The sequence below is a fragment of the Lampris incognitus genome, chromosome 21 (genome assembly GCF_029633865.1).
Source record: "Lampris incognitus isolate fLamInc1 chromosome 21, fLamInc1.hap2, whole genome shotgun sequence".
Lineage (NCBI taxonomy): Eukaryota > Metazoa > Chordata > Actinopteri > Lampriformes > Lampridae > Lampris > Lampris incognitus.
This window is the reverse complement of record NC_079231.1, coordinates 19,397,500-19,411,471: the sequence shown is the minus strand read 5'-3', so window position 1 is coordinate 19,411,471 and position 13,972 is coordinate 19,397,500. Positions and strand designations below refer to the sequence as shown.

Below are 13,972 nucleotides of genomic sequence, written 5' to 3'. Positions count from 1 at the left end.
TTGCGCAGCGTCTCAAAAGTTGCCCCGGACTTCACGTGCCGACCATTGATAATTGGGGACTCGGGACGCTCAGCGTCGGAGCTCCTCTCGGAGTTGCTGCGCATCCTGCAGGAGGAGGACATCGCCCAGAGGGTCAAACGAACCGGGGGGGGGCAACCCCGTCAGGGGGGCACTGAGAGGGGGGGGGACACCAGTCGCCGCACATGTTGGACCATAAACACCCAACTTCACACCTTCCACAGGAAATCCAGCAACTGCTCGTGCAGAAGTTTGGGCTCTGCTCCGCGGACTGGGACGTGGTTAAGACCCGGACACAGACCGGCTCAGTCAACCCCCCCCCCCCCAGCCAGAGCCACCGCTCTATCATTTTCATTCCAGCAGCGCCGGCAAATGTAGTGCTTCCCCCCCCCCCCCCCCCCACTGACACAACAACCGACGAAGCAAAGAAGCAACCGTACAACAACCAAGAAATAAAAGTGCGTCTGAATCGTCTTGGTAAACTAGGACGTCCGAAACTCGCCCCCCCCCCCCTTGGAGACAGACCTCCCCTGCCCTGTGTCCACTCTGGACGGAAACAAGCACGACCCCTGGTTGAAATCCCCCCCCCCCTCGGTCGTGTCTTACCTTCCACATGATTACAATCCCATCGTCCACAAATAAGAGTGAAAAGGATGCGAAAGAGCGGACTGGCTTTGGCGTCAGGAGCGCTCTCGTCCCCCTCTCTCCCTCTTTCTCCCTCTTTCTCCCTCTCACCCTGTCTCTGCGTGATGGAAGCGGCGCCGGCGTCGGCAGAAGCAGTGGGAGCTTGTGGTGGTGGTGGCGGCAGTGCACACCCCCCCTCCTCCTCCTCCACACACACACACAGACAGACACACAGGCACACACACACCCCTCCTCCTCCTCCTCCTCGTCACTGGAGGGAACTTGAGAGCCGGTGTGAATAGGTCCCCGGCTGTGTCATCACCTTTCATGACACATTTCCTCCCCTGCCTCTGAGCCTTTCCTCTCTAGCCCGGGCGAGAGAGAGAGAGAGAGAGAGAGAGAGAGAGAGAGAGAGAGAGAGAGAGAGAGAGAGAGAGTATGCACGGCAGAAACGAGTGCACCGCCCCCCTCTCTCTCTCTCTCTCCTCCCCTCCTCCTTTCTGTCCTCTCTGTCACTCCCTCTATGTATTCAAAATCTGCCAGTGGGCTGCCCCCTGTTGCATGCAGGCCAATCACTGCACGGGGGGGGTGGAGACTACGTTGTGTGCGCGTGCGCGCCGCTCGCGTTTTGTGTTTGTGCGCGCGGGCGTCTGTCGTCATAAGGATTTATAGAAGCAGGTTCTCCTCGCTTTGGCCCTCGTCCCTGCTGCTGACCATCCTCATCCTCGTCCTCAGATCCGCCATGTGTGTCAGACATGCTGTCGTGACGTAATTCCCTTCAGTGATGTTTAACGTGCCTGCTGTAAACCCCACCTACGCACCCCCCCCCAAAAGGTTTGGCCGTTTTGGCCACGATTCAGACTGCCCCCCCCCACCCCCGCACCACCCCCCCCCAAACTCCCCTTCCTTACAGAAAGCAGCTTAAATTAATCTCCCGCAAGAGAAAACTCTACCGTCTTTACCCGCACTCTTTGATGAAGAACCCTTCCACATCCTCAAAAACGCTCTCGTGGTAAATCGCTCCGCTGTCACGTCCGGTCCGGTCCGGTTCGGTTCGGCCGGGCCCTCCGGGTCCCCGTTAATTACGCGTAACGGAAACGCACGGAGAGAAGGCTACCCAAGCCGACGTATCATTCAAACGGCTGCAGACCAAATGGTGTGGAGCTTAGGAGGTCGGCCGCTCATGGCTCGCAAGATCCCGAGTCGTCCCCGCCATGTTCTGCCTGCAGGGGGACGAGTCCTTACACAGCCGGAAGGGAGAGACATCTGTGAGGACACGCGAGGTTGCAGGTTCGATTCCAACCCCTCAACCAACAAGGAGAAGCAGCAATATGATGTCCCGAAACTGAGTTTTATATGCCGGATAAAATCTAAAATGGCGGGCGTCCGGCTGGCGTGGCGGCCTATTTCCGTTGCCTACCAACACGGGGGTCGCAGGTTCGAATCCCCGTGTTACGTCCGGCTTGGTCGGGCGTCCGTAATTGGCCGCGTCTGCGGGTGGGAAGCCGGGTGTGGGTTTGAGTCCTGGTCGCTGCACTAGCGCCTCCTCTGGTCGGTCGGGGCGCCTGTCCGAGGGGGAGGGGGAGGGGGGATAGCTTGATCCTCCCACGCGCCACATCCACCTGGCGAAACTCCTCACCGTCAGGTGAAAAGAAGCGGCTGGCGACTCCACGTGTATGGGAGGAGGCATGTGGTAGTCTGCAGCCCTCCTCGGGTCGGCAGACGGGGTGGAGCAGCTACCGGGACGGCTTGGAGGAGTGGGGTAATTGGCCAGAAACAATTGGGGAGAAAAAGGAGGGGGGGGGTCCAAATAAAATAAAACAGAATAGAATAAAATGCCAAGACTTGAGAGGGAATTCCATCATGCTGGTGCCATTTTGGCTCTAGAGTCTACCTAGCTTGTTCCTGTGTCAGTGACTTTAACAGCGAAATCCCTCTCCTGAAGTTTAACAAGCACGTAAACCGCTTCCAGTGGGTACCGGCGTGAGTTATCCAACACACGTTAAAACCCCCAAATCGTCAAGCGGGGCATTAACGATGAAAAGCCATGATCGTATGAACTGCAAATTTCATGAACAATTACGGGCAAAACGTACCCTCGTTTCACTGTAATTCTATATTCAGTGATTTTTTGATTTATTTACGAACCCCTATGCCTCTTAAAAGGCAAAGTCCCCCCCCCCTTCTACCCATAAATGCAGAAATCGCAGCAGACTGAAAAACCTTACAGGCAGGAAGGATGCTGGTGCTGCGGCTTCAGAGGGAGATACGTGCAGCGATAAGGCGATGGAGTCTGCTTTTATTAGGCACAAAAAGTTCAGGACAAAATCCTTGACTTGAGTGCTTGGCTGGTTAAGCTAAGTGCCCCGCGCACGGGTGTGTGTCTGTGTGTGTGTGTGTGTGTGTGTGTGTGTGTCCATGCAAGTTTGCATACGTGTGCATATTTTTCTAGATGTGTGCTTGTACTTTTACGTTTGTCTGTCTGTGAGCGTTTGTTCGTGCTTGCACGTCCGTGTGGGTCGGTGCATGTCCGCATGCCTTTGTGGGTCCGTTTTTGTGTGGGTGTCTATGAGAATGTTGGTTTCAATGTGCATGCTCGTATGAGTGCACGAGTTTGTGCAGACATGCATGCATGTGAGACTGTCAGTGTGCATGCATGTGTTTGTTGTCTGTATGCATGAATGTCTGTGTGTGTGTGAGAGAGAGAGAGAGAGAGAGAGAGAGAGAGAGAGAGAGAGAGAGAGGAGAGAGAGAGAGAGAGAGAGAGAGATTGTGCACAAGTGCTTGCTAGCATCTGTATGTGAATGTGTGCACATGCTGTCATTGTCAATATGCATGAATGTCTTTGCTGTGTGTGTGCGTGCACGCGTGCGTATGTGTGCACGTCTCTTGAGAGAGAGAGCGAGAGAGAGAGAGAGAGAGAGAGACAGACAGAGAGACAGACAGACAGAGTGGGACACAGAGGAGAGACAGAGAGACAGAGACAGAAAGAGTGAGCGAGAGAGAGAGACAGAGTGAGCGTGAGAGAGGAGAGAGACAAGAGTCAGAGAGAGTGAGAAAGAGAGAGTGAGACAGGAGAGACAGCGAGAGACATAGAGCAAGAGTGAGACTCAGAGTGGAGAGAGAGCGAGACAGAGTGGAGAGAGAGACAGAGTGGAGAGAGAGACAGAGAGACAGTGAAATATAGAGAGAGAGAGGGGAGAGAGACAGAGAGAGTGAGAGAGGAGAGAGACAGAGTCAGAGTGAGAAAGAGTGAGACAGGAGAGACAGAGCGAGAGAGACATAGAGCGAGAGTGAGACTCAGAGTAGAGAGAGAGACAGAGAGACAGAGTGGAGAGAGAGACAGAGACAGTGAAATATAGAGTGAGAGAGGAGAGAGAGTGAGAGAGGAGAGAGACAGAGAGAGACCGAGAGAGAGAGGGGAGAGAGACAGAGAGAGAGTGAGCGAGGAGAGAGGGAGAGGGGAGAGGGAGTGGGAGAGAAAGAGAGAGCGACAGAGAGAGAGAGGAAGAGGGAGCGAGAGAGAGGAGAGAGTAAAAGAGAAAGTGAGAGAGGAGAGAGACAGAGTCAGAGAGAGTGAGAAAGAGAGAGTGAGACAGGAGAGAGAGCGAGAGAGACATAGAGCGAGAGTGAGACTCAGAGTGGAGAGAGAGACAGAGTGGAGAGAGAGACAGAGAGACAGTGAAATATAGAGTGAGAGAGGAGAGAGACAGAGAGAGAGAATGAGAGAGAGAGAGTGAGAGAGGGGAGAGAGACAGAGAGAGGAGAGAGGGAGTGGGAGAGAAAGAGAGAGCGACAGAGAGAGAGAGGAAGAGGGAGCGAGAGAGAGAGAGGATAGGGTCAAAGAGAGAGGAGAGAGAGAGAGAGAGAGAGAGAGAGAGAGAGAGAGAGAGAGAGAGAGAGAGAGAGAGAGAGTGAGAGACAGAGAGAGAGAGAGAGAGAGAGAGAGAGAGAGAGAGAGAGAGTATGTAACACACACATCAGATGTGTGGCCTTTCTGTGGTGGGGATTCTGGTTCTGTATTTTTGGCAGTTGGAGCAGGATCAGTCAGGGTGAGGCTGCTGCTAAAGAATGTCTCTCTGGAAAAGGACAAGGAGCGAGTTTCCATCTACGGTCAGTCCTCAGCAGGAGAACAGCCCACTAACTTTCCATACTCTCCTCACAACTTCAGCAGCACCAAAAAAACCATGTTCCTCCACCCTGACAGATAGCAGAGGAAGAAGGAGAGAAAAAAAAAACTTGATGGTCCAAGTACGCCAGTTACACTGGACTATAAGAAAGGAAGAAAACACAAATTAATGAAATGAATCTAAAAGGATAAATGTCAGGAATCGGGAATCAGGAATAATTTATTTGTCATTTCATCTCGTGTACTAAGTACACAACAGAAACGAAACCCCGTTTCTCCCAACCCACAGCAGTGCAACACAAAAGACAAACTCACATACCCAAAACCTCCAAAAACAACACCACCAAAAAAACATACAAAAACAGAGAGAAAAAAAAGCAACCAAAAAAAAACACACAAACTGCCAACAACACAGTCCACCCAGTGCAACACATCCCATAAACTCCACAAGAACTCCGAGAGAGCGAACGCCAGCCAGGATGACAGCCGGTCTGCGTGGGCTAGCGGTTAGCTTAGCCTGCCCAGCTTCCGCGTCTTGTCAGACCGCCCTCGGTGTTTCCTCTTCGGGCGCAGCTCCGGGCGGGGCCGTGGTCCCTGGGCCCACCGGACCCAGCAGACCAGGCTCTCCCAGCCGATCCAACGCCAGCTCTCCCAGCCAGGCTAAATCGACGATCAAAATAAAAACTTCACACGGCGACACAAACTTATCGCATAATCGGTACTGGGTGAGGCCGCTGCAAACGTGAGTTCGCGCCGCCATCTTCCCACACCGGAAGCCATCAAGTCAGTGATGACGAAAACAAGAACTGCACCATGAATGCAAAGTTGCTGATGACAATGGCACATTTTAACATCCAAGCATCAAAGTAAACAAGCGCATCCGAGTTGCACCCGGAGGAGAAGGTTCAGTGCGAGGCAGCGATGAAACACACAATAAACTCTGCATTATTTGTTGTGCATCGGACACAACGCTTTGTGTAGCAGCGTCGGAAAACCAAGTGAAGGATTGTGCATTATCTAATGGGACAACACACTATGACATTTAACATGTCCTGTGCTTCTGGCCTCAGCTCAGCCTCTCCACCTCGAGACTCTGACTCACACTTGAAAGAAATCTTTCGAAAACGACGCCTGAGTGCACCCCGCCACCCGTTTCTGTGATGATTGGAGGAGGCCCGGCCCGTGTTTGGTTTGGGTTTAGAGGAGCCTCGGTTGTAAACACCTGGAATGAGTGGAATGTGGAGGGAACCTTGTCCTCATTCTGAGACCATTACGGGGATAAGCCGAGACAGGGTTATGACCGGGACCCCTTCAGAGGGCACTGACTCAGTGGGCAGCCGAGGATTTTCTCCGGCCGTGTCACACGTGCACGGACGGACAACACGTGACCGCCGACGGGGTCGTCCCGTTTTGCGAGGCTATCTTCTTGGCTAATTTGCCCCGGTTAATTGAAACCTGGTTATGCATGCGTCCGTGCAAGTCGGCGTCCCTTCCAGGCAGCCCACACATGGCCACACACATCGGGTTGCATTACCAAGACTGCGCTCAAGCAAAACATCGTGCATGCATATATGCATACGTATGTGCATATGCAGGGACATATTTATGACCTTGATGTAGTAGTACGAAGCCCCCATCGAGATTCACAGACGGAGTATCCAGATCAGGATTTTAACTGAGTGGCTCACATGTGGGAGGCTGCAAAATCTAAATGTATACTGCCAAGCTCTTGAGATAAAAGGACTGAGTTATACCCTGACCTCATGGGTGCATGTTTATTTGAGTGAGTGAGTGAGTGAGTGTGTGAGTTTGTGTGTGTGTGTGTGCATGCATGTGTGTGTGTGCGTGCATGCATGCACAAGACCTTTGAGCACATCTGTGTGGTAACGCTAAGGCCCCATAGAAAATGCCAAACACATTCCCTCTTTCGGCGGTGACCTCTGGCCTTGGACCGGGTTCACATTCGAGCGCTGGCTCCTTCACATCAAGAAATGATATACAGCCGGTGCCATCTGAGAGGAGACAGGCAGGCACCAAGCCAAGTGCCTTTAAAACTCAGTGTGCGATGAGGATGAAAGAAAGGGATCGAAAATAAAATAGGATAACATCTTTTATCATCTCTGCTGGTAAACTGTAGGAGGATGGAACAAAGAAGGAAACTATGAGGGGCCGTGAGAGTGAAAATATATGTACGTGAAAGAAGAATATATGTATATGAGTGTGAAAATATATGTATGTGAAAGGAGAATGTATGTGTGAGAGTGAAAATATATGTATGTGAGAGTGAAATATATGTATGTGAGAGTGAAAATATATGTATGTGACAGGAGAATGTATGTGTGAGATAGTGAAAATATATGTATGTGAGATTGAAAATATATGTATGTGAAAGGAGAATGAATGTGTGAGAGTGAAAATATATGTATTTGAGAGTGAGAATATATGTATGTGAAAGGAGAATGTATGTGTGAGATAGTGAAAATATATGTATGTGAGATTGAAAATATATGTATGTGAAAGGAGAATGAATGTGTGAGAGTGAAAATATATGTATTTGAGAGTGAGAATATATGTATGTGAAAGGAGAATGTGTGTGAGAGAGTGAAAATATATGTATACGAGTGTGAAAATATATGTATGTGAAAGGAGAATGTATGTGTGAGAGAGTGAAAATATATGTATATGAGATTGAAAATATATGTATGTGAAAGGAGAATGTGAGAGTGAAAATATATGTATGTGAAAGGAGAATGTATGTGTGAGAGAGTGAAAATATATGTATGTGAGTGAGAAAATATATGTGACAGGAGAATGTATGTGTGAGAGAGTGAAAATATATGTATGTGAGATTGAAAATATATGTATGTGAAAAGAGAATGAATGTGTGAGAGTGAAAATATATGTATGTGAGTGTGAAAATATATGTAATGTGAAAGGAGAACTTATGTATATGAGAAGGCCAGGATGAATTACGGCTTGTACGGCCCCTCTTAGTAAACCTTATCTGCCGCACTTTTAAAAGCAACATTTGCAAATTGTTGTGCCTTTTGCCGGAGAGAAGCAGGTAGTTTTCCACAATAGGCTGGTCAGACAAACAGTGCTGCAACTGTTCCTGTGAAATCCCCTTAGTGAATACTGTATCTCCAGATCAGCCCAACAGTCAGGCTGATATCCAACTGATACAAAACACATACACACACACACACACACACACACACACACACACACACACACACACACACACCACAACCATATACCTGTAAACAAAGCCCTAGGCTGCAGGAGAAAGACCCAGCGATAAGAGAGTTGGTGAAGAAAAACGTTTAGTTGTTAACCTGAAATAGATATTGCAGCATGCTTTTTCATCCAAGAAGGCCTGATATGGAGAGAGAGAGAGAGAGAGAGAGAGAGAGAGAGAGAGAGAGCGACAGAGGATTTAAACTTGGTTATGACCCAATTTTCCCTCCTACTTCACTTCCATTTCACAGTCACAGCTATAGCCAAACTGTGCAGGATTCACTATGCAGCACCAGAAGTAACGTCCTCTTTACCTGACAGTGTTGTATTACATTGTTATTACAACTTGTAATACATTATTATATCTCCAGTACATGCACATGGTGTCCACGCACTGTGTGATGTACAACACATGTATATCATGCATCCTCACAGTACAGGCTTACGGTGTGGGAAGATGGCGGCGCGAATTCACGTTTGCGGCGGCCTCACCCAGTACTGTCCATGCAGTGTCTTTGTCCACGTCTAACTTTGTGTCTTCGTTTGATGGCTGGGAGAGCTTGGTCTGGAGCATCTTGTGGGCCCAGCTATCACGGCCCTGCCCAGAGCTGCACCCGAAGAGGAAACACTGAGGGCGGTCTGACAGGACACGGAAGTGGGGCAGGCTAAGCTAACTACTAGCCCACGCAGACCGGCAGTTCTGATACCACTGAGGGCGGTCTGGCGGCGGCCTCGCCTAGCGTTGACAGTATTTTCGTGTGGAGTGCGGGGAGGATGCGCCGAAGGACGACGGCCCTGCCTGGAGCTGCGCCCGGGGAGGAAACACCAAGGGCGGTCTGACAGGAAGCGGAAGCGGGGCAGGCTAAGCTAACTGCTAGCCCATGCAAACCAGCGGTTCTGACAGTCGTCCTGGCGTTCGCTCTCTTGGACAGTATTTTTATATATAAATATAAATATATATATATATATATATATATACACACACACACATCTTGGAAATGAGTGCTTTTGTAGTTTGGATGTGTGATTTTGTCTTTGTGTTGCGCTGCTGTGGGGGAAACGACACATTGTTTCATTTCATGAGCGCAGGTGCCTGGAATGGAACGACAGATAAACGTCCCCGATTCCTGATTATAACATCTCCAGTACACACACATGATGTCCCCGTCCTGTGTGATGTACACATATTCCCAACACGTGCTGTGTGACAGTTACAAATCATTACATCCTCGAAAACACGCTGGAAACTGTGCACACAATCACAAACGTCGTTATATGTCAAACAAACCGAGGTCATGTGATCACCTGCCCACCTCCTGTGCTCCCTGTGTGACTTGAAACAATCACTCAAGGCCGAATCGGTGACTTTGTATTCTGGTTCACCTTCCTCTTTCATTTCTGCATTCAGGATTCAGATGAAGTTGCGAGCCATATATATATATATATATATATATATATATATATATATATACATATAAATATATATATTTTTTCTTTTTAGCACACTAAGCAAACAGTTTGTGGGCATGCCAGGAGGGGTTTGGGTGAATATATGGACACACACACACACACACACACACACACACACACACACACACACACACACACACACACACTTTCTGGATCGCTTGCCTGAATCTGACTGATTCACCAGCAACATGGGCTCAAGGTCCTTCTCTGTCACACCGGGGAGATTCAACACAGCAGAATCCAGGCTGATAGACACACACACACACACACACACACACATATGCACGTGTTTGCCCAGCGGCACACATACCAAGTGCACAAAAACAAGCGCAATGTTACTCCTACACACACTCACACACACAACCACACACTCAACTGCAGCATGGTCAAGCGCTCGCACACACACACACACACACACACACACACACACACACACACAGATGCACATATTCAGCCACATACACGAGGACCCAGATGCTGAACAAACACTCATGCACACACACACACACACACACACATATATATATACTATATATGTGTGTGTGTGTGTGTGTGTGTGTGTGTCAGCTAGCATCATCATTAGCTGTCAGATGCCACAGCACTGCCCATGTGTCCCCAAACTGTCACAGCAGGAATCACATCCGTAGCGCCCCCCTCCAACCCACCCAGCACCAGCTGGCACGCCATGGCTTTGTCACGTAGTCACAACCAATTAGGGCACCACTGGCTGCTGGAATTTAAAAATAAATAAATTACATGAACACAAATGTTGATATGACGAGCGCAGCAACTGGGTCCAGCGCTTTGGGGTTTTACAAAGGAGGAGGAGAAATGTACACTTACACATCGGCCTCGTGTGATCCTCATCTGTCATCAGTTCAAATATGCTGCAACCAAAACCTGCCCTCTGTCGTGCAGCCCTGCACAGTGTTGAGCCAAAACGTCTCGGGAGATGGTGTATGTTGCAGTGCATGAGCGCCACACCACATCATCTGCAAATCATTCATCACTCGATATAGCCCTGCTCCGAGGCATCAAATGTCATACACACAGCTGAGCGCGTCTCCAAGCCAAACTGTCATCTCCAACCACACTCCAGGCATCTACCACCCTGCAGAGAGCGGGACCAGGATCATACCAAATCAGACCTGTTCGCTTCAAAATCTCGCCTGATATGAGCAAAGTCTGAATGATTGCTGGGCTGTGGACACCATGTATGAGTTATTACTGAATTTTCGAGTGCATAAGTGCCGTATCATAAGGTGAGAGTCAGCACCTCCAGGTCTGAGGCCATGGTTCTCTACTGGGAAATGGTGAATTGCTCCCTCCGGGTTGGGGTTGAGCTGTTGCCTCAAGTGAATGAGTGCAAGTATCTCGGGGTCTTGTTCATGAGTAAGGGTAGGATGGAGCGGGAGATTGGCAGGTGGATTGGTGCAGCATCAGCAGTAATGTGGACATTGTGCCGGACCGTTGTGGTGAAGAGGGAGCTGAGCCGGAAGGCAAAGCTCTCAATTTACCAGTCAGTCTTCGTTCCAACCCTCATCTATGGGTTTGGGTAGTGACCGAAAGGGTGAGATCACGGATACAAGCGGCTGAAATGAGTCTCCTCCGTAGGGTGTCTGGGTTCAGCCTTACAGATAGGGTGAGGAGCTCGGACATCCGTAGGGAGCTCGGAGTAGAGCCGCTGCCCCCTCACGTCAAAAGGAGCCAGTTGAGGTGGTTCGGGCATCTGATTAGGATGCCCGCTGGGCACCTTCCTTTGTAGGTGTTCCGGGCACATCCAACTGGGAGGAGACCCTGGGTTAGACCCAGAACCCGCTGGAGGGACTACATGTCCAATCTTGCCTGGGAACGCCTTGGGATCCCCCATGAGGATCTGGAGGGCGTTGCTGGGGAGAGGGACGTCTGGAGTGGCCTACTTAGCTTGCTGCCACCACGACCCGACCCCGGAGAAGCGGCTGATGGTGAGATGAGATGAGATGAGATGAGATGAGATGAGATGAGATGGAGATGAGATGAGACGAGATGAGACGAGATAAGTGTCATAACAAAAGACTGAAAAATAAATATGCACACACACTCACAAAAAAGTTGATCTGCTGATTGACTTCCCCCACAGTGGAGAACACCATGTAAAGCATTGCCCTTCAGTTTCCTTCTTTGGTGGAAAACTGTTCACATCTAATTGCCTACTATCCAAACCTAATCCAGTTTGTTTGAGTATTCAGCATTTGTGCGCCTCTCCGCTGCAAGTGTGCTCGATGCAACATCTGCATCATCTTCTCATTTGTCTCCTGAAGTTGTGTCAGCCTCTCTCTCTTTGTGGATTACACGCATTCTAATAGCGATAGTTATACACAAGCTTGCTCTGCTGTACAAAGCTGAGCTCATTTACAGAGCCCAAGACACTGAGCAAGCCTCACTCACCCTTTCTGAGTTGTGCTATCGCGCTTATTTTTCCTCCCTGTTTTAACTCTGGGCATCTCTAATTAGTAGAACTTATTTTGGAGGATGGTGGCATGGTGGCGCAGTGGTTAGCGCGGCCGCCTCACAGCAAGAAGGTCCTGGGTTCGAACCCCCGGGGTAGTCCATCCTTGGGGGTCGTCCTCTGTGTGGAGTTTGCGTGTTCTCCCCGTGTCTGCGTGGGTTTCCTCCGGGTGCGCCGGTTTCCTCCCACAGTCCAAAGACATGTAGGTCAGGTGAATTGGCCGTAGTAAATTGTCCCAAGGTGTGTGTGTGTGTGGGCCCTGTGATGGACTGGCGGCCTGTCCAGGGTGTTTCCCCGCCTGCTGCCGCCCAGTGACTGCTGGGATAGGCTCCAGCGTCCCGCGACCCTAATTAGGATAAGCGGCTTCGATAATGGATGGATTTTGGGGGATGCTTCGAAGGTTTGCCTCACCAAATAAATAAATAAACATAAAACTTGACAGGAACTGCATCGGCGCCATTCACTGTTCACACCTGCTCACATCGCGGGTTTGAATCTGCATCTCTTCTCTGTAGTATCGAGCAGAGCTGGACCATCACTTCTGTGGTCAGTAGCTATATATAACCAGCCCGACTCTACCAGGGTTTGGAGCCGAATTTCCATCTCTTGGACCGCACCCATCCTCCAATTCATAGCCCTGTAATGCACTTTTGATAAATGGTCCAGAAGTTGTCAACTATGACAAAATACAGCATGCACCATAGCATTTGATATATTTTAAAAAAAAGAAAATTACGGGAGGTTATATCTGAAGATGCTTTCAGGACCAGCGGTAATTTTAAAATCACATGGTGCAGCATCGTATCAAACCTTCCCTGATGTGAAGAAAATTTGACTTTTTCCTCAAGTTAGCAGACCCACTGTGCGGAAGCATGAATAAGTGATGAGTAGCAGTGAGGGTTCTCATGCCTCCCCTGCCATCATCCCTGTGGCAGCTCGGCGCGTGCACATGCGTGCGCGCATGTCCATATTAATGCAAAGGTGGTACAGTGCACCACCTGGCAACGAGGGCCTGTACTGATTTATGGGTCTGCCATTTCCAGGGAGCCGGAAACTACACATTCCCTCACACACGCACACATACACACACCTAACATCTCGGAGAGGTGGAACATCCTACTTTGCCGGTGGCTAATATGAAAACTATGTCTCATCTGTGGCCATAAAAAAAGAGTCAAAAGATGATAAACAGGGACGCAGACGACTCTGAAAGGGACTGAAGGGACGGCGAAGGGCTCCTGAAAGACGGATGTCCAAGGTACATTAATCAGAAAACAAGCATTTCTGCGTGAGGGCAAGTACACGGCTGCACGGCGGACCCACTGTGGCGATAGCTATGCCAGCGCTATGAATTATGGATAGAATAAATGATGATCTCCGCTGGATCATTAATGGGTGAATTATTGATGAAGCCCCCAGCGTGAGGGTTTGGCTTTAATAATAGTCTTATCACAATATTAAATGATTTATCCCCTTTTCATGCTTTTGAGCTAGCCCACCATTCAGGCGTTTTAGGCCTTTAAAATTGCAGCTGAATAATTGTGCCTCATTTAGACGGCCACCGGACGAGAATAAAACTGTGATTATTTTCAGCATTAGCTACTGTCATTGTCCATTTTCATCAATACCTCATTATCATGGAGCTGTGGAATGATAAATATAGAAACCATGAGCTTGATGAATTACTAAAGCTTGATTAATAGCTGCCATAGAAAGTGTTCCCATAGGACAATAGTAGTGGGAGATACGGCATCGTGCTATATTATTGTCCAAAGAACTTGCACGTGGCAGTATATCCGCTTGTCTATTCTGTTTCCGGGGTGGGAAGATGGCGGCACGAATTCACCTTTGCGGTGGCCTCACCCAGTACCCAGTGCACGTCTGCGTCTTAAGTTTTGTCTTCCTTTGATGGCTGGTAGAGCTCGGTCTCCTGCGTCCTGCAGGCCCATGGACCACGGCTCTGCCTGGAGCTGCATCCGAAGAGGAAACACTGAGGGCGGTCTGAC

General features: G+C 49.5%; 1 protein-coding gene across 1 annotated transcript in view; it reads right to left on the bottom strand.

The window, feature by feature from the left end:
• Window positions 1-750, bottom strand: part of LOC130131512 (E3 ubiquitin-protein ligase Midline-1-like) — a 66,854-nt gene extending 66,104 nt beyond the window's left edge. The window contains exon 1 of the mRNA XM_056301213.1: window positions 625-750. The gene's annotated coding sequence lies outside the window, so the exon portion shown is untranslated. The remainder of the gene's footprint in view (window positions 1-624) is intronic.
• Between the last annotated feature and the right edge of the window lie 13,222 nt (window positions 751-13,972).